A 20,636-nucleotide genomic window follows, 5' to 3' on the forward strand; every position below is an offset into this window, starting at 1 on the left:
AAGTGAGCAGTACACCCAGAACACTGTCCCAGCATTTTTAAGGCAAAATTTGCTCTTGTTTCTTTTTGTAATATTTAATATGAAGCACATAAATTTTCCCCTCAAATAATGAAATAACTTCTTTCTCAAGTTCTTGCTTTCTCTCTCTTTCTCTCACACACACTCACACACATTTTAATCTAGAAGTTGCTCCATTGTTTCAGAGTAAATGCATGCAATGATTTATGTTTTATCTATCTCTACACCTAAATTCTAAGAGTTACAAAATACCACTTAGCAAACTTAGTGTGTCTGGTTGAAATTAGAGCCCTGCAATCTGTCTTAATGAATGATATTATTAATTCTGATAAGAGCAGAGTCTCTTATTAAGCATAATCATGTTAAAAGTTTTATTTCTCTTTTAATCAAGACAAGTGTATAGGCAAGGTAATGCTATCTGCCAAGCAAAGTACTGTCTCTCATTGGACAGGGTGCTGAATTAACAATATCATATGTGACTGTGTCATCTCCATCTATTGCATTTCATTCATAATAAATAATGAAAAGTCATAATAAATAATGAAATAAGTAATCATCCATTCTTTTGTTAATAGTAAATATATTATTGAGCACCTTCTATGGGCCATATACTGTTCTAGGTTCTTTCAGAAGATGTAACAAAGATGGAAACAGATGAAGTATCCACCCTAGAGTTTATACCCTCTTTGATAGTAACATAAATATGAACAAGCTCCATCATCCCTTGCTTCTCTCACTCATCCTTATCCCATGGCTGTTTTTCTCGCTGTATTAGAACAGACCTCAGCAGGTATTCTTGTTATTTTAATCATCTTAAACTGCAACCTGGCTCACTATGAAACTTTCATCATGACTGCATCAAAGACCAATGAGCCATGGAAGAGTATTTCAGTCTCAGTTGACCATATGCACATGTAGAAGTGTGTAGGGCATGCATGTCATGATCTGCAAGTATCTTACCTGTCAGATTAAATATTTTGACACCTAACTAGTTTGGTGCTGAGAACTGAGTTAGTAATTTTTCCAGAAGGATCATGCAACAGAAGGCTTTTCATGGTCTGCTCTTAACAGTCAAATGTATCAGCAAATAGATTAGCTAGAAATTTACATTACACACTGAATAAAGTGCAACTAATTTAAACAGCTCCACAGTGTGTAATTTTTTTGTTTGGTGCCATTATCTAATTAAAAGAGAAAGATTTGGCCTGAATAAGCCTGATCATTAAATCAGTGTATCTTTAACTCTATGTCTGTATAAATGGGGGTTGTTTTGCCCTCAGGGGAAACTAGGCAATATTTGGAGACATTTTTTTGACTATCACAACTGGGTGGATGCTTTTGGCATCTCAAGGGTAGAGATGGCCAAGAATACTGCTTTTTGCTGTACTATGCATAGATCAACCCCCGACAAAGAATTGTCTGGTCCCAAATGTCAATAACATTAAATTTGAGATACCGTGATCCAAATAGAGTGTGAAGGAAAAGTCAATATTTTCATTTCTGATATAATGTCACTCAGTTATCAATAGGGTTGGCCAGATTTAGAAAATAAAAAAATTCAGGATACCAGTTGAATTTGTGTTTCAAATAAATAACTTTTTTATAGCTGTGTCACAAGCACAGTTTGTTCTATTAGGGATAGGGTTGGGGAAGTCGCTCAGTGCTCATGTGCCCAACATCCTGCCTGAAAATAGAGCCTTTGCCTCCTGGAATATGGTCCCTCCTACACACACTGTTTGGTTTTGCCCTCACTCCTATGCCACAGAATTCCTTTTTCACAGAAGTCTAAGTATCAGCAAACTTACTGATGCATTCTTTTGATTTGTTCTGATTAAACTCTAAGATTTGTAAAGGCAAGGATAACATTTAGGTGCATTCTGCCTTTAATATAGCAGTCAGTTAGTAATCTCTTAACAGCCTAGTGAAGCAGAGGTCATGTCATGTGTGCATGGTCAGCCGTGTCCAACTCTTTTGGGACCCCATGGACTTTAGCCCACCAGGCTCCTCTCTCCATCAGGTTTTCCAGGCAAGAATATTGGAGTGGATTGCCAATTCAGTCTCCAGGGGATCTTCCCCACCCAGAGAACAAACCTACATTTCCTGTGTCTCCTGCATTTGCAAGTGGATTCTTTAACACTGAGCCACCTAAACAGAAGTAGGTCTTGAATAATAGAAAAAGTTCAGATAGTAGAAATTAGTTGAATAGATGTTCGTGATGGACAAATACATAAGTAGGTTTGACATATACTGAAAATGGTGTGGAAAATCATCAGATTTGAAATCATGCGAATGATAAAGCAGGAGACCTGGGTTTGATAACTGGGCTGGGAAGATCCCCTGGGGAAGGAAATGGCAACACTCCAGTACTCTTGCCTGGAAAATTCCATGGATGGAGGAACCTGGTAGGTTACAGTCCATGGGATTGCAAAGAGCTGGACACAATTGAGCAACTTCACTAGAATGATAAAGACTTAAAGGAGGGAAAAAAATATTTTACATGATTTTGAGCATCAGAAAGAAGGTTCAAAATGGTTGGGCAATGGAGTGCCAAACTAATTACTGGACAGAGAAGCCACCTGATACAAGGGAACTTCTGGAAAAGCAATCATTGGTTTTTAAGTAAAATAAGAAAAGAGCTGGGAAATATCAGCGTAAGACATCCAAATACCATGGAACCATTTGTTATTTATGCAGAGCACATATTATAACATTTAAAAGGCACATACTTTTCTTATTCTTAGGTATTAAATTCTAATTTCTGCATCTGTCTTTTATAAAACTACAATTCTATGAGGATGACTGAAATTTGACAAAGAATATAAAATCTGCATAAAATAGAATATACCTCTGATTAATAAATCTTCAAAGATAAATCAGAAAACTGGAACATAGTCATCTAAGGTCCTGAAGTGCTTCCAAAGTCTCTAAATTGTCATGAATGCAGCTGCCCAATATTTTCTGATTTATGCTCAATTTTTCAAAAAGATGCATTTTTGCCTCATGGTTAAGAAAAGATAGATGAATACATATTTTCCAAAGACACCTATTAAAATAAGTCTTCAATGATGTCAGATAAAAGTCTCCTTTCATTTTTAGCAGAAAAGAGGCAGATCTCAGGTAAAGAATTTATTAAGTTTATATGTCAAATCCATTACATAACTGTTTATATTAGTTTGCATAATATTCTGTTGCACAATCAGTGCTATCAATTGATACCATCTCTATATAATTTGATTTTTCTTTTCTTTTCAAAAGTACCCTCCACTTATTTGATGTGACTGCCCCACATACATGTGTCTATAGTGAGTGTTCAAAGTAGTTCTCTCGGGTTGTTCTTTGCTCAACACAATGTAGGCAATTCTATAGATAGATGTTGTGAATTTTCTGAGTCTAATCTCAAATCTCTGAAGTTTTCACTTGGGTCTGGTCTTTGAAGAATGCCATTCACACCTTCTGTCCTTTATCTTCCTGTCTGCATTGACTTCCCTTTCATGCTATTACCAAATTCTACCTAATTCTAGATTCCTTCCCACATCACTTTCATCAGGAAAAACGTCTCATCTTTATTCCCCACAGTCCTATAGCACTTTATCTGAATACTTATTACATAATTTATACAACTATGATTTATATTATTAACAATTTATAAATACTTATCTCATTTTTTAACTTAAGAAACTGTGATATTTAGAGGAAGAGAGATAGCAGTGGGAAGTATACATGATTGATTTGTAACTAATCACAGTGTCTTAAACATCTACCTTGAAGATACTAAGCTTTCAGTAAATCTTTACTGAACTAATCCAAATGTCAGAAAATCAGTTCTAATAATTTTGTTTTGAAAAAAATAATGATTTTGTCAGAAAAAAATTCTGATATACATATAAATTAAAGAAATATGTGGTGGCTGGTAAAACATCAAGGAACAATTCCTATCACTTGATTTTTGATCTTGAAAAAGTTACTTTGGGGGCACAATATATTGACACACAATCCTGCATATTTTTGCTATTTTCCATCTTTATAATTATGTGATGCTTGAAAATGACTACATGTAGTTATTAGTGTTGCCATTTAAACAATTAGAAAAATAGTAGAGTTTAATTTTTCCTTCTTTGTGGGATGAATGTGAGCACCAACTAGACAAAATGAGTAGAACTATAAGGATTATAAAAACAAATCATTGTTAGTACTACTTTTCATTTCATGATCTACTATGCTGGATTAAGAAATATTCTCCCCTTGCTTTATGTAAATTTTAATAAGATTAATAAAACAATGGTTTTAGAATGTTTTATAACTCGTAAATCATGTTTGTATATATTAACTCATCCCTCATAATAGACTTGGAAAATTGGGTTTATCTACACACTGCTAAAATTAGGCTCTAAAACAAAATTTAAAAATCTTAGCTATGCTTTTGTATGTGTGTTTGTGTGTGCGTGTATGTGTGAGAGAGAGAGAAAAAGAATAAGAGAGAGAAATTTGTCTTTTCTTCCTTTTGCCCTAGAAAATTTGCATAGTGGGTTATTTTTAGTTTATATTTCTTTGTGATCTTTAAGCATGGTTTGAATAGTATGAAGCACAATATCCAAATATAATAGAAAATACTTACCATATTATTGCTATTTCAATAGCAAATAGAATGACCCAGCGTCTCAACATAACAGCCACTGGTTATCATCATATTTAGGATGGTATTGAGAAATAATCACTGGACATCTGTTCTATTTGAGTAACTGGAAGATCTCATACGTGTGAAATAAAATCTCAACACTGTTCTTCAATATCTTCAGAAGATGAGATATTTGTATAAGCATATCTTCCTAAAAATATTCATGTTAATTTTTTTAAACTGCAGAATAATTCTAAACCTTTAGGCTTGTTTCATATGACTTAACATAAACTCAATGATGAAATTATGCAGTTTGGTTAATCATGAAGTTAGATTTTCAAAGCCTAAAAATCTCAAAACTAGCTAGAGGGATTCTTCTCTTTCCCAATATGGTATTGCTAATAGTGCTTTGACAAAGGTTTTATACAGTCCAAATGATGTTCTTTATTTAGTAGAGTTGATCACTTGTTGTATAAAAGCCTTAATTGAGGCAGTATTTGATGCTTTTTTCAAACTTATTTTGCAAATAAATTCTTTAATTTCTCTTTTCTGGCTTCTAGACTCATTGCAAAGCTCAGTCATGTCTCCTATAAAACTACTTTGATATTTTTTGTAATTTTATCCTCAGTCTAGATGTACTGATTTTTCAGAACTTCTCTCTTTTTAATTCCTTTTGCTAATATTCTGAATATATTTCTACAGTTTAGTTGATTTTCTCTGCATAAATATTGTCAGATTTTATAATCTGAAATTTCTCTTGAAGTTTATTTAGACTTACAATTTCAACGTTTTGACATCAGCACAAAGATGTCCCAATGTAATCTTATCTGAGTGTTTCAAACAACTATATCATTTTTACCTCAAAATCTTCACATCTTTTTTCATCTCCTTGATTTCTGTTAACTATACAAGCATTACTCTAGATATCTTCAAAAGTTTAAATAAACCCTTGACATTAACATCTGATTTTCTCTCCTGTAAAAACTGATTCAACTATATGAATTCTGCTGCCTAACTACATCATGCATTTATTCATTCCTTCATTAATATTTTCATCCCTTTATTAATCCAGCAAACATTTCTCCTTTATGTCACATTTAACTGAATCTAATTAGCAGTATTCTGAGACAGACTTCTAGCTGATTTTTGTTTCTCCTTACTGTCACCATTGGAAACCACTGCAACACACAAGGCAAGAGCGCGCGCGCACGCGCGCGCGCGCACACACACACACACACACACACACTATTAAATACTAAATCACCAATCATAGTTCTACTAATTTTGCTTTCTAGTGGACAAACTTAATGATTTATTGTTACTTTCCAGCTTAAGCCTAGGGTCCATTGGTCTATAACTTCCAGTGCCTCATCAGATCAGATCACATCAGTCACTCAGTCGTGTCCGACTCTTTGCGACCCCATGAATCGCAGCACGCCAGGCCTCCCTGTCCATCACCAACTCTCGGAGTTCACTGAGACTCACGTCCATCGAGTCAGTGATGCCATCCAGCCATCTCATCCTCTGTCATCCCCTTCTCCTCCTGCCCCCAATCCCTCCCAGCATCAGAGTCTTTTGCAATGAGTCAACCCTTCGCATGAGGTGGCCAAAGTACTGGACTTTCAGCTTTAGCATCATTCCTTCCAAAGAAATCCCAGGGCTGATCTCCTTCAGAATGGACTGGTTGGATCTCCTTGCAGTCCAAGGGACTCTCAAGAGTCTTCTCCAACACCACAGTTCAAAAGCATCAATTCTTCGGCACTCAGCCTTCTTCACAGTCCAACTCTCACATCCATACATGACCACAGGAAAAACCATAGCCTTGACTAGACAAACCTTTGTTGGCAAAGTAATGTCTCTGCTTTGGAATATGCTATCTAGGTTGGTCATAACTTTCCTTCCAAGGAGTAAGCGTCTTTTAATTTCATGGCTGCAGTCACCATCTGTAGTGATGGTGCCTCATATATTCTAACAAAACTAGATCATTCACTGTCTCCTGAACACTGTTTATGCATTTGTGGTCATAATAATCCTCTTCCTATTTCATCACCATGACCCATCTGCATCTGTCAAGGCTTAAATCAAATCTCATCCTCCTTAAAGATTACTTTTGGACTAACCTTAACTCAGTGCTTTCTATTTTCCTAGAAAGCTCAATAAATCTTTATTTTCCTATTTCTCTCTGAATCTCTCATAATTGAGAGTTTTCAAACTGAAACTTGGGGAGCTTAAGGTTTCCTCAGAGGTGTTGCATAAATTGTCTTAAAGGGCCAAAGAGAGGAGTAAATGGGTATAGATTCAAATTTTAAAACTCAAACTTGAATCAAACACACTATATTTTTATTTTATTTTATATATAGTATATTTCCACCTGGTGGCTCAGCTGGTAAATAATCCACCTGCAATGCAGGAGACCTGGGTTCGATCCCTGGGGTTGGGAAGATACCTTGGAGAAGGGAACGGCTACCACTCCAGTATTCTGGCGTGGAGAATTCCATGGACTGTATAGTCCATGGGGTGGCAAAGAGTCAGACATGACTGAGCAACTTTCATTTCACTTCATTTCCACCTGACATGTATTTTAAAAGCAGTTTTCTGTTTTCATTTCTTGGAAAGTAAAGACATTTTAAACTAAATTTTATGTACTCATTTGGAATGGATCTATTTCTACCATAAGTTTGTTAAGAGCAAAGGTTGTTTTGTGCTCATTTTTGCATCTTACTCCCTCCTCTAGCATCAAAGAGAGCCTGGGAGGAAGAGCATAATGGAAGGCTAAGTTAATCTGGCTGCTTTTCAGTGGGTATGTCTGGCTGAAAAAACCTATTTCTGGGTATAATTCATGATCCATCTCAGAGAGCTGAATTGAATCTAAAGATCTTTGTTATCCACAAGGAGGGAGTTCCACATAGCATGGTCTTCAGAGGCACTCTGATTTCAAATGTTATGTCTACCACTTGCTAGCTTAGTGATCCTGGACAGTTTTATACCATCTCTCTGGGTCTCAATTTCCTCATCTGTAAACAGTCAAAGGTAATAAAAATACCTACTTCACATGGTTGATGTAGAAAATAAGTGAGTTAAAATACATAAAACGCTTGGAGCAGTGTCCTGTCTTGTACACAGCAAGAAGTATATGTTACGATTTCCCTGGTGGCTCAGATGGTAAAGAATCTGTTTGCAATGTGGGAGACCAGGGTTTGATCCCTAGGTCAGAAAGATCCCTGGAGAAGGGAATGGCAACCCATTCTAGTATTCTTGCCTGGAGAATCTCATGGACAGAGGAGCCTGGCAGGCTACAGACCACGGAGTTGCAAAGAATTGGGCATGAAGTATATGTTAGTTACTTTCATTTTAGTGTATTATTTACATAAATACTGTATATATTTATATACTATATTTTATATTTATTTATTAGTGTATATTTGCATCATTTGTAAAATTAAATTAATTTGTTATAATTTTCAGGTCAAATAACTGCAATTCTATTTTTTAATATTCTATTCCTATTTGATACTTATCAATTAACCAGTTCATAGTAGTAAAGTATGTATATATATATGTGTATCTTAATATTTTTCTCAGTTTTTTGTGTACCTAATCTCTCTAATTCTCATGTGAATAAGAACTGCATTTTTAATTATTTGATCACCATCTTGAGAAGTTAAACCTAGTGCAGACTACTGATAAAGAAAAAACTCAACTTTAAATAAATTCTCCTAAATTTACCAATCTTTTCTAGAAGAAATAGACTGTGGATTTTTGCCAGATGATTCTTCTATGATTATGATGATACAAGAATGTCTTGCACCAGTAATCAGTTCACAAAATAGCATTCCATATGAATGTATCTTCTTTGCATTCTTTGTAGTATTTTAACAAAGCCATCTAAAAATATGCTTCAGCTATTTAATGAGTTTGTGCATGTTTGTTAGATTTGTTTTTCATTGTATTTTATGTTACTGCAGAAAGATAAAATTATAGGACTACTGCTTATTATATAAGTTATTGACCAAGGAATGTCTAAATATGCAGATGATATTAATAATAAGGAACAGTTTTAAGGTAATGAACTTTTATTTGCTTAAAACAATCTGTTCAGATCATACATCATTCAGTATAGCATAAGTTTTATTTATTTAAATATTCACCCGATTTTCATGTTGATTATAAGTCATGTACATGCTATTTACTTGCTTGGTCTTTTTTCTGTCTTTTAATGTAGGGAGATGGTTTTTAAATAATTATTGTGCAGAACATGTTCCATTACCAGGATCAAGGCGTTCTGCTGCTATAATTGAATAATGAGTCTTTTCCCAATTTGTAGAAAAAAGCACCTAGTGGATATATACATTTTTTTAATTTTATGTCTTCATTTCTAATATATTTGTCTCAGATTATCAACCCTTGTCTTAGATCATCAATACATATGCATGTGCCATATCTTATATGCCACAGCACTGTGTGTTTGGAATTTAAGGTGCCTTTCCCTGGATATCTCAGTGTTTCGCAAAGACCACTGTGACTTCAAACTGGCAGTGAATAATTTTGAGAATGACTCATCTGAGTAAGAATTGAAGAAAACAGAATGGAAATTATAGATGCAGAAAACATGAACTTAATATTCCTGACTAGCTAACCCATCTAGTGTAACTAAACTAAGTCATGTATCAAATGCCGTTAAAAAGTTTTCCAATAGGAAACTGATTGACAATCAAATAGAGTGGATATTAAAGCTTAGAGTCCTAATTTGGATGAAAATGCTCTTCATGACAAAATATTTATAAAAGTTTATTTGCCAACGGTAATGACAAAGAGTCTGAAATGACTGAGCGACTAACGCGCGCGCGTGCACACACACACCCACACACTACTGCTGCTGCTGCTGCTAAGTCGCTTCAGTGGTGTCCGACTCTGTGCGACCCCATAGACGGCAGCCCACCAGGCTCCCCTGTCCCTGGGATTCTCCAGGCAAGAACACTGGAGTGGGTTGCCATTTCCTTCTCCAATGCTTGAAAGTGAAAAGTGAAAGTGAAGTCGCTCAGTTGTGTCTGACTCCTAGCGACCCCATGGACTGCAGCCCACCAGGCTCCTCCATCCATGGGATTTTCCAGGCAAGAGTACTGGAGTGGGGTGCCATTGACTTCTCCGACACCCACACACACCCAATGGCAATTCAAATACTGAAGCTAATTTTATTTAAAGTGAAAAGTGAAAGTGAAAATAACTCAGTCGTGTCTGATTCTTTGCGACCTCATGGACCATACAGTCCATGGAATTCTCTAGGCTGAAATGCTAGAGTGGGTAGCCTTTTCTTTTTCCAGGGGATCTTCCCAACTCAGGGATTGAACCCAGGTCTCCTTCATGGCGGGCGTATGCTTACTAGCTGAGCCACAAGGGAAGCCCAATTTTATTTAAATATTTGCATTTAAAAAAGATCCTCGTTTTGATAGCCATGATGCTCCAGATGGTTAGAAATTTACTTTTCATGGTGGGGACAGGAATCTGTTTCTAAGCCACAGAATTATGAGGGGCGGGGAGACAAAAGTAAGAATGAGAGTGAGAAAAAAAAGCAGGAAGGCAGAAGAGGGGAAGGGAAGAAGGCAAGGAAAGAAAGTCAAACTTGAATAACAGCCTATGAAAAGGGTATATAGAATCTGAATAGAATATGAGTCATTAATATCCTTATTTCACAACGGTGTCAATACAGACAATGATTCCCCGCGGCACCCCCCCCCCCCCCAGGTTTTAAGCAAGTATACTTTATCGCTTGATTTTGGACCATTATTGAAAAGAATATAATGTCATTATTTGCATAACTGAGAAATAGAATATTCTTTCCTCCTTCTGAAAGCCACTGTCCATAATAAAGATATATACTTTAATAAGGACAGACATAAGATAAGTATTGGGGCTTCCCTGATAGGTCAGTTGGTAAAGAATCTGCCTGCAATGCAGGAGACACCAGTTAGATTCCTGAGTGGGGGAGATCTGATGGACAAGGGATAGGCAACCCACTCCAGTATTCTTGGGCTTCCTTTGTGACTCAGCTAGTAAAGAATCTGCCTGCAATACAGGAGATCTGGGTTCGATCCCTGGGTTGGGAAGATCCCCTGGCAAAGGGAAAGTCTACCCATGCCAGTATTCTGGCCTGGAGAATTCCATGGACTGTTTAGTCCATGGAGTCGTCAAGAGTTGGATTCGACCAATCGACTTTCACTCTCTTTCACAAGTACAGACGTTTATGGAAAGTCACTCACTGTAGGGAATGCCAAGTTCAGGAAATCTATGTCTATATTCATTTGACATTTAAAATAAAAGCTTCTTTTCAAATCTAAAATATGCATTTTTGCTAAAATTAAGCATTTTAATTTTGTCATTATTAATTTTACCATTTATTCAATCATGTTTTAAAAAATAATTTGAAGTTAAATTGTTCACCACTCATAAATAGTTTATGTGTATATTTTCATAGATTTTTACCTAAGCGTTTCCAAATATACCTGCCCTTGCTTTCCACATGACACAACTTCTCTGTGAATAAATGTCTTATCTAAATTTACAAAGTCTCATGGGTAAAAGAAGCCATTGTCTTGGTCAATATTAGTGGAAGCTGGTCTTCCCAGGTGGCGCTAGTGGTAAAGAATCTGCCTGCCAGTGCATGAGATGTAAGAGATGCAGGTTTGATCTCTGGGTGGGGAAGATCCCCCGGAGAAGAAAATGGCAACCTACTCCAGTATTCTTGCCTGGAAAATCCCATGGACAGAGGACTTTGGCGGGCTACAGGCCATGGGGTCACAAAGAGTCACACAAGAGTGAACATCTGAGCACCTGTACAGAAGTGGTTAATTATTAAACAAATTTCCATGTTCAGAGATCTTCCTTTCAACTTTGTCCAAACTCTGTTTACTATCGCACTAGGGTGCAGCTGCTGGCTCTGTCTCCTAAGAGGTAATATTGTCCCTTATCCTGGGACAGCAAGAGCAACCTTGAGGAGTCTGAAATCTGCCTAAAAGTGATTCCAGATTCCAAAGAAAAGCACCCATTCAGAGCATTGGAAGAACCCAAATCAGGCATCACCCATTTAAAGTTACAATCCTTTACTAAAGGTGAGATTTTCTGACCTAAAATCCTAACAACTATGTAAAGTTTAAAAATAAAATAAAATTTAAAAAAAAAAAAAAAAAAAAAAAAAAAAAAAAAATCCTAACAACAACTCGGTTTTTCATTAGTTTTAAATGAAAAACATTATAAAGTGCCACATGTATATTTAAAATGTGCAAACACCATCCACAAGTGTATATAAATTCTGTAAAGTGCCATAAAAGAAGTATGAAACTATCAGGTAAAAATGCAAATTGCTTTAAATTTTGCTACTTGGTATCTAAAATCCAGATACAATTATTAACAAACAGTTGTCTTATATGCAGAGACATGGACTTTTTTCATCTGCTTGACTTCCTTCTATACAATTTCCTTCAATACTTTCTCAGCTTCTTTGGGACTTATTTTATTATAATAGACAAAAACGAGGGCTAAATACAGACATAATGAAATCGTGCTCAGATAAGAACAATATGGCAGAGAAAGCCTCAGATATGGTGCAGTTTGCCAGATGCATCTCTTAAGCCCACAATAAGCAAAATACACTTTCCAATTATTGGAATCCACAGCTTTTCAATTTTCCATATGTAAATATGGCATTCTACAAATTATAGTTGAAATGTAACTTGAGAATTTTCTCTCATATCCTTTTGTTAAAAATATTTTATAACAGGAAATAAATTTAAGGGAAGCAAATACAAATTGTTCTTATTTAAGCACTGATTGAATATTGAGAGACCTGTACATAAAACAAAATTTTGGGTTTAAAAACAAAAAGATGTTTTGTAAGGGAGAATGTTAACATATGAGATAATCTGTGGAAGTGTACCCAAATTCATACTTGGGTGACAGAATATTAGCAAAATCTCAATTTATATACAGTAGGCTCCAGAAAATTTCCCATACATTTTCTCTACAATGCAGAGGATATGAAGATATTTATTTTGTAACTGAAATAAGGCAAGGATCCAATCTTAAAAATGTTTGTTCCAGCTTTCATAATTCCAAGCAAGTGTGTTTACATCACATTTGTTTAAATTTATCACCCACCTTCTAAATCCAGTATTTATTTAAAAATTAGCGAATGCCACTGATTCAAGTTTTTAATGAACACCATGGCCACTTCACCCATTTTGATTGCGCTAAGAACAGAAAGCTTCTCTGGCCTAGGTTTTTAGCCTTATCCCATGATTAATTACCATGCTCTTGCAACACAATAGCAGTTTGATTTAATTAGCCTTATGGTTTTATAGACAGCTGGAATCAAGGCCTTCATTTTTCTGTATGAGATTTTATGCCCTTAGAGAGACAAGATTTTTACAGATGAAAATTATCTCTGGCCATTATAAAGAAAAGAGAATCTGCAAAATAGTAACATAAATTATATATAAAATATATGTAAAAACACTGAATAATTTAATCTCAAACTATTGAAAGAGTGACTGAGTAAATGATGAAATTGTTGCCTTTCATTAATACAAACAAATTGTAATTTGAGCAAAATAGTTAAACTGGTTGTATTAGATACAACCATCACATATATTTAGGAATGTTTGAGAGAAGAATGGAAATAATTATTTCAATGTGCTTTTGGAGATAGTTATCTATCCACTGAGTACTTTTATTGATGACTCCTTACTGCATCAAGTATGTAGTTTCCAAAACAATCCACGGTTCACTAAGGATTCACCATTTTATTCTCAATTCCACAAGTTATTGTATATGTATGAATGATGACCAAATGAAGATATAAAAACATAAACTAATGATTCTTAATAATTCTTAATAATATATAGATAATATAAAACAACTACATATACATTCATACACACATATTTATGTGATCCTTATATTTTATGCCATGTATGTAGTCTATAAATGTTATGATCTAAAAACATAACAAAGTGTTTATATCATCATTTGGTAATCATTCAGTCCTAGAGTTGAGGACTTTTTAAAAATAAATGAGGACAGCAATAGGCCCTACTCCCCTTTAGTTTGTTTATGATTTTAAGTTATTCATCAATCTTTAACTTTGCCATATACAAAATACATGCATAGAAACTCTAGATTAATAACATTCTAGCTAGCTACTTGGGGACAAGCTAAGGAGTGTCTGGTGTTTCAGTCTAGAGGTCTCAGCAGCAAGGCTCCCAGAATTGAAGATTGTCACCCTGTTTCTCAGTGTGATGCATAAGGATTTGATCAGTACCTGTCTCATGCACACTTTAAATTGAATACACTAAAAATCTTCCCAAGAGCTCCATTCATGATTTATAATGAATTTTTTGAGTACAGTCTCTCCATTTCACTTGCATAATATCACTAATCTAGGTCACTCTGATTGTTTTTGTTGTTGTTTGATCAATTAATGTTCTTTGCTTGGTTATTGTTTTTAGTGTACATTTTTGAGAACATTTTCAAGAAATTTTGTACTCTTAGCTAACTTGTACCTCAGAATAGAAGCAGGTTTTTTTTTTTTTTTTTTTTTTTTTATGTTTTGTTCTGTAGCTGATCTTTTGTCTTGTTCTCAAATGCATTGTTTTATCCTTTCAACTTATTCCTTTCCCCTTGTCAGTTATTTGCATGGATTTAAAAGCATTTCAGCATCTTGCCAAATCTCTTTTTATCTTAGTTTTTCTAAACCTTAATCTATTTTCCTGTACTAAGTCTGTAATTCTGCCTCCCCAGTCTTTTATTCCTCCTGAACTTATCTTTAATCACGGGCATTTTTTTTCTTGCATAAAACCTGCAATACCCTATGTTACTTTTCATTCCTTATGGTTCTCACAGATTCAGAAGATCAGCATTTATATTAGCATTCTGGGCCACACAGATCCATTTAACTAGCTGGCAGTTCTTCCTACAGGTAGTTCAGCCAAATGGAAGAGAGTATCTGTAGGAAAGTTTGTGTGATGAACAACAGAGCTAATTATATATATTTATATATATTAATCATTTGCAATAATATTATTTGCTTCAGGAACAACAACAACAACAACAAAACAGAAAAAAATCAAACTAGAATGCAAGTATTTGCTACCATTTTACCTGAACCATCTGAATCTAGCTTCTCTTCTCAGTTGAAGGCACTTGTTTTCAAACCCAGAGAGACAGCTTCAGCATTAACATCTATCTGCCCTAAGTAGGGGGTTTAGAGAGATACTTAAACCAGTAGTCTGAACACACCTTAAATACCTACTGGTCTAATTCTTTGTTTCTTCATTTCTGGGCTTCCCTGGTGGCTCAGATGCTAAACAGTCTGCCTGCAATGCAGAAGATCTGGGTTTGATCCCTGGGTCAGGAAGAGCCCCTGAAAAAGGAAATGGTTACACACTTCAGTGTTCTTTCCTGGGGAATTCCATGGACAAAGGAGCCTGGTGGGCTATAGTCCATGAGGTCTCAAAGTGACTGAGTCACTAACACTTTCACTTCCTCCTTTATAATTTCATCAGTTTTGGAATTACCCACCTGACAAAATTTTCAAAGGAACAACATACATGGTTATCTTTTTTTTTTTTTTTTTCCATTGGTTCTCACCTCATTGTCTCCCTTCTCTCTTTTCTCTGTCAGGAAGCAGATATAAAACCCAGCTTGTTAAAATTAGGACCATATCTCCAGTTGGCTGGGTTTCTTATAAATAACTTTGCCGACAAAGGTCTGTCTAGTCAAAGCTATGGTTTTTCCAGTAGTCATGTATGGATGTGAGAGTTGGACTATAAAGAAAGCTGAGCACTGAAGAATTGATGCTTTTGAACTGTGGTGTTGGAGAAGACTCTTGAGAGTCCCTTGGACTGCAAGGACATCCAATCAATCCATCCTAAAGGAAATCAGCCCTGAATATTCATTGGAGGGACTGATCTGAAGTTGAAACTCCAACACTTTGGCTCCCTGATGCAAAGAACTGACTCCTTGGAAAATACTCTGATGCTGAGAAAGATTGAAGTCAGGAGGAGAAGGGGATGACAGAGGATGAGATTGTTGGATGGTATCACCTACTCGATGGACATGAGTCTGAGCAAGCTCTGGGAGTTGGTGATGGACAGGAAAGCCTGGCATGCTGCAGTCCATGGGGTTGCAAAGAGTTGGACACGACTCAGTGAATGAACTGAATTCCTGCTCCTGTGTTCTCCAGAGTTCTATGGTAAGATCTATAGGGAGATCCAGTGATGTGGCAGTGACTTTCCAACCACTGCTGCTGTTCTACGTAAGCACAAGTTGCTTCTTCCTCCAGCCACCCCAGAGTTCATGTCTAGGCTGCTTACATGGCCCTCTCACATTTCCTTCTTCAGGTCCTCCAGACCTTGTGCAGTCACAGAGAGGAAGATTAATTCCAAGTGCTCCCACTTATCCATTGACATAATAAATGTAAATGGACTTTAGATGGAAAAGAATCTGCCTGAAATGCAAAAGACCCAAGTTCAGTCCCTGGGTCAGGAAGATTCCCTGAAAAAGGAAATGGCAACCCACTCCAGTATTCTTGCCTGAGAAGTCATACAGACAGAGGAGCCTGGCGGGCTACAGTTCATTGAGCTGTAGAATCCGACACGATTGAGCAACTAACACTTTCACTTTGAAAGGTTGTTGTTGAATCACGCGAAGACACCGGGATTCTTGGCCCCCGGAGGAGAAGAATTCAATCCGGGGCCAGAGACGAGGCTTGATCGCTCAGAGCTTTTGTGTAATAAAGTTTTATTAAAGTATAAAGGAGATAGAGAAAGCTTCTGACATAGGCATCAGAAGGGGGCAGAAAGAGTACCCACTTGCTAGTGTTAGCAATGAAGTTATATACTCTCCAATGAATCCAAAGAATATCTGGAGGTAGTAAAGACCTCATCAGACCTACTCCCATAATTTACATTTTAAGATAACAGAATTAGCCAGAAGGTTTAATCCAAGGACAGTCCTTAATCCAGAGACTGTCCTCAGGCAGGATACATTATTGTTATATAATCCTAAGGAAAGTAGAGAAAGAAAAAAAAGTTTGTCCTTTCTTCCTCCTTGAGAATTCCAGACCCCTCTCTCCTTGGGGACCCCTAGACTCCTTATCAACCTGCCTAGGAAAGGACTCTCTCAACTTCATGTCTTCTGACTGTAACATGGCCATTTGGACACTAGCTATGACTCCTTTTTCCCCCTGTCTTGTATTGTTAGCATATGCAATGCTTTTGTTTTCTTCATTTAGTTATCTCCTTGCCTTTTTTTTTTCTCCTTTTGAATTTAACATTGTGGTTTTCTATTTCACTTTTATTCTGACATGTCTGGCTTTAGCGAATCATTCATTCATTCACGAAACAAATATTTAATAAAATACACATGCCTGTACTTTATATAGCATTGGAGAAGGCAATGGCACCCTACTCCAGTACTCTTGCCTGGAAAATCCCATGGACAGAGGAGCCTGGTGGGCTGCAGTCCATAGGGTCGCTAAGAGTCAGACACGACTGAGCGACTTCACTTTCACTTTTCACTTTCATGCATTGGAGAAGGAAATGGCAACCCACTCCAGTGTTCTTGCCTGGAGAATCCCAGGGAGGGGGGAGACTGGTGGGCTGCCGTTTATTGGGTCGCACAGAGTTGGACACGACTGAAGCGACTTAGCAGCAGCAGCAGCAGCAGCAGAGAAGCAGAAGGGAAATAAGAGACTACTGTCACTGATATGATAGACTATAAAAAGTAAATCAATGAAATTTATGATAATTTATGCATGCAATAAATCCCAATAAGCAAATAAAATGGCATGAAGTGATGGAGACTAAAAAATAGTGAGTGAAGAAAGTATCATCCTTACAGTTTATGGTCAGGAACAGTTTCTACAACAGAAGAATTTGAATAAAAACTTTGATGAAATGAAGGGGTGGGACATTGAAATAAACAGAAGATCATTGAAACAAACAGGAAAAAGAGAGAAAAGTGCTGTGATAGAAAAGAGTTTAGCTGTCAGAACAAGGAAAATTTTGTTGAAGAAGAATGACTACATAGAAGTATGGGGATGTTTGAGGATGTTATAAAAAACCTTATGAGACATGAATAAAAGTTTCTGATTTATTTTCAATGAAATTAAGAATTAAAGACCATTTTGAACAAGGAAGTTCAGGTGGTTGGCTTTAAAATATTACCACCAGCATAGTAGTCCAGATGAGAAATGATGGTGTCTTAGGCCTAGGTGTTATTAATATTAATAGCAATAGACAGATATTTGCAGCTATTGCTGCCATATTTTCCTATGGCTCTTTGATGACTAGCATTCATCTTTCCATTATACTTTGTAATTTCTGTATCTTTAATATGTACACAAAGATTTCATTTCACACACAGAAAGATCAGAGTAAGGTGTTCAGTTCAATGGGTCTTCAGAGATCATTTATTGTCTGGATGGAATATCGTTGTTTGGGAACGGAGAACATTAACTTTAACAATAGAATAATCAAATTACAGACCAGTGAAAGATTGGGTTGTTGAAAAGGAATGAAAGAGTAAGCACTAAAATTGGCCAAATTTATAAAGAAGATAAGAAGACTTTGTAATATAATGATGCATGACCTTGAAAATGCATACAAAGTATTTAGCTTTCACATAAAAGATGCTACTGGAAAACACTTTTTAAATATTTCCACCTTAAACCAAAATAAATAACATATCCTAAGACATAAAGTATGATCCATGTGATTTCTTACTGCTTATGATATAGGATTCAAAATCTCAGCATATATTTGAGGCTCTTCAAAATCTATGTTGTGCACCTTATTCCTAACACATGGTCCATGCTTTTGTCTCCCACTTAATTTGTAATTATTCTTTGAATGATAAATTCTTTTGTTGAAAATACCTACCTTTGCTATTATCCCTGCTTGAATATTTCCCTATTGCTTATCAAATTCTAAAAGTATTATTTAAATATCACTACAAATATCACCTTCCTGTGAGAACTACTTTGAGGTTGCCAATGACTTTCTCTTCTACAATCTGATAGCATTTACTGTATATGTTTACTTTAGCAAAGTCAATGCAGAAGGCAATGGCACTCCACTCCAGTACTCTTGTCTGGAAAATCCCATGGACTGAAGAGCCTGGTGGGATGCAGTCCATGGGGTCGCTAAGAGTCAGACAAGACTGAGCGACTTCTTTCACTTTTCATTTTCAAGAATTGGAGAAGAAAATGGCAACCTACTCCAGTGTTCTTGCCTGGAGAATCCAAGAGACAGGGGAGCCTGGTGGGCTGGCATCTATGGGGTCACACAGAGTTGGACATGACTGAAGTGACTTAGCAGCAGCCGCAGTAGAGTCAAATTTTTATCTAGATAAGTTTACATATCTGTCTCTTCCATTAACTTAGGAGCTGCTTATTGAAACCACTCATACTACTTCTTTATGCACAATGACTATACAATATAGTATAGTCAATAAATGTGTGAAGAATTTAATTAAAATCCTATTTCAGAAGAACAGTAATCTAATCCACAAACTCCAACAGCTAAAATGATATTGTAAGAGAGAGAAAAAAAAAAATTTCCTCTACCCTTCTTAGTTCTTTGTCTGATCTAATAAACAAATTAACATAAAACAGGTTAATGGTGAAAAAAAATTGATTATATACATACACAGACCCCATAAAAATATCTGACCTAGAGGCAGGAGATTGAGGCTTATATGCTATCCTGAGATAAGTCAAGAAGCAGATCAGGGTGTGGAACTTCAAAGGAAGAGAATTCACAGGACAAATATTTGATATACACATGTTTTCCATGCCATGCCATTCAAAAGAGTCTTTCTGATGTAAAAAAGAAGTTATCTTTGATAATATTAATAGCTTCTTCTTGGCACAGTCTCTTTATCCAAATTATTTTATAAAGTTATGGAGGACTTCTGTTTCTCAGAATAACCAGCCCAAAACAACCCTCATGCCTAAGAGCCACATTTTAGGGTGGCAAATTTTGTTCCTCTACAACGTGTAATTTGGACTGAAAGCAGAAAACATCATGTTATATTGTTCCTAGAGTTACCCATCAAAGCAGGCTATTAGTAATTTCATGGGGACTACAGTGATGTTTACATGACATACTCATATTTTCTAGGTTGTACAAAATAGTGGGAGGATTATGTGCTTTATACATTTTTATTACAATAATTAATCATCATGGAGGCCAAGTCATGTCTGATATTTTGCTAGTTATTCTCCTGCATTATCTCAATTAATACTGCAGCATCAGTTTAGCTAGACAGTTGCTAATTCCATTTTGGAGGGAGAAAATAAAGAAGCTGCGAAAGATTAAACGACTTCCCCAAGATCACACAGCAGGGAGATATAATGTCAGGCCTCAGACCCCAGAGTTCTTGTCCTTTCCTCTGCATTATCCAACAGGGAGGAACAAAACATTGCCTTAGAAAGCGATAGTTGTGCACATAAAGTCTCTATTTTCTGCTCTAAGAAGCAGAGAGGAGAGCCTGCATGCTCTATTTACTTATAAGCTTGTGATGTTCAGTAGCTGTTAAAAAAGTTTGCTAGTGGCCAACCACTAAGGGGCAGTGATACACAGCGATCAGCTCATTGTGACTCTGAGCAGTGAGTCATGGCAGCTCCAAGTCCATTGCAAGGAAAAGAATTGAATCCTCTTGGTTTTATTTCTCAGTAGAGAACTGGAGCAGAAACAAAGCAAAACACTTTATCTCCCCCCAGGATCTAGTTATACCTTTTACTAAGACAAACACATCACATTCAATTCTCCTCTCTCACTGCTGACGAGGGAGAAGAAATACATTCAGAGAACCAACCAGAACAGCCAGATTATTCTCACCCAAAAATAAACCGTGGCTTTGTTTACAGATCCCTTTCCTGTCTTTACCCACTGTCCTGTGCTCACAGAAGCAAGCAAGTTAACATCTAGCAAGAAAAGACGGTCTC

General features: G+C 36.3%; 1 long non-coding RNA gene across 1 annotated transcript in view; it reads right to left on the reverse strand.

Annotated features, from left to right (window-relative positions):
* The window catches only part of LOC129657199 (uncharacterized), a 43,988-nt gene extending 24,973 nt beyond the window's left edge, over window positions 1-19,015 (reverse strand). Inside the window, exons 1-2 of the long non-coding RNA XR_008716600.1 lie at window positions 18,906-19,015; window positions 14,786-15,047 (exon numbers count right to left, since the gene is read on the reverse strand). This is a non-coding gene — a long non-coding RNA (uncharacterized LOC129657199). The remainder of the gene's footprint in view (window positions 1-14,785; window positions 15,048-18,905) is intronic.
* Between the last annotated feature and the right edge of the window lie 1,621 nt (window positions 19,016-20,636).

This window comes from Bubalus kerabau, chromosome 7 (assembly GCF_029407905.1).
Source record: "Bubalus kerabau isolate K-KA32 ecotype Philippines breed swamp buffalo chromosome 7, PCC_UOA_SB_1v2, whole genome shotgun sequence".
NCBI classification, from domain to species: Eukaryota; Metazoa; Chordata; class Mammalia; order Artiodactyla; family Bovidae; genus Bubalus; species Bubalus kerabau.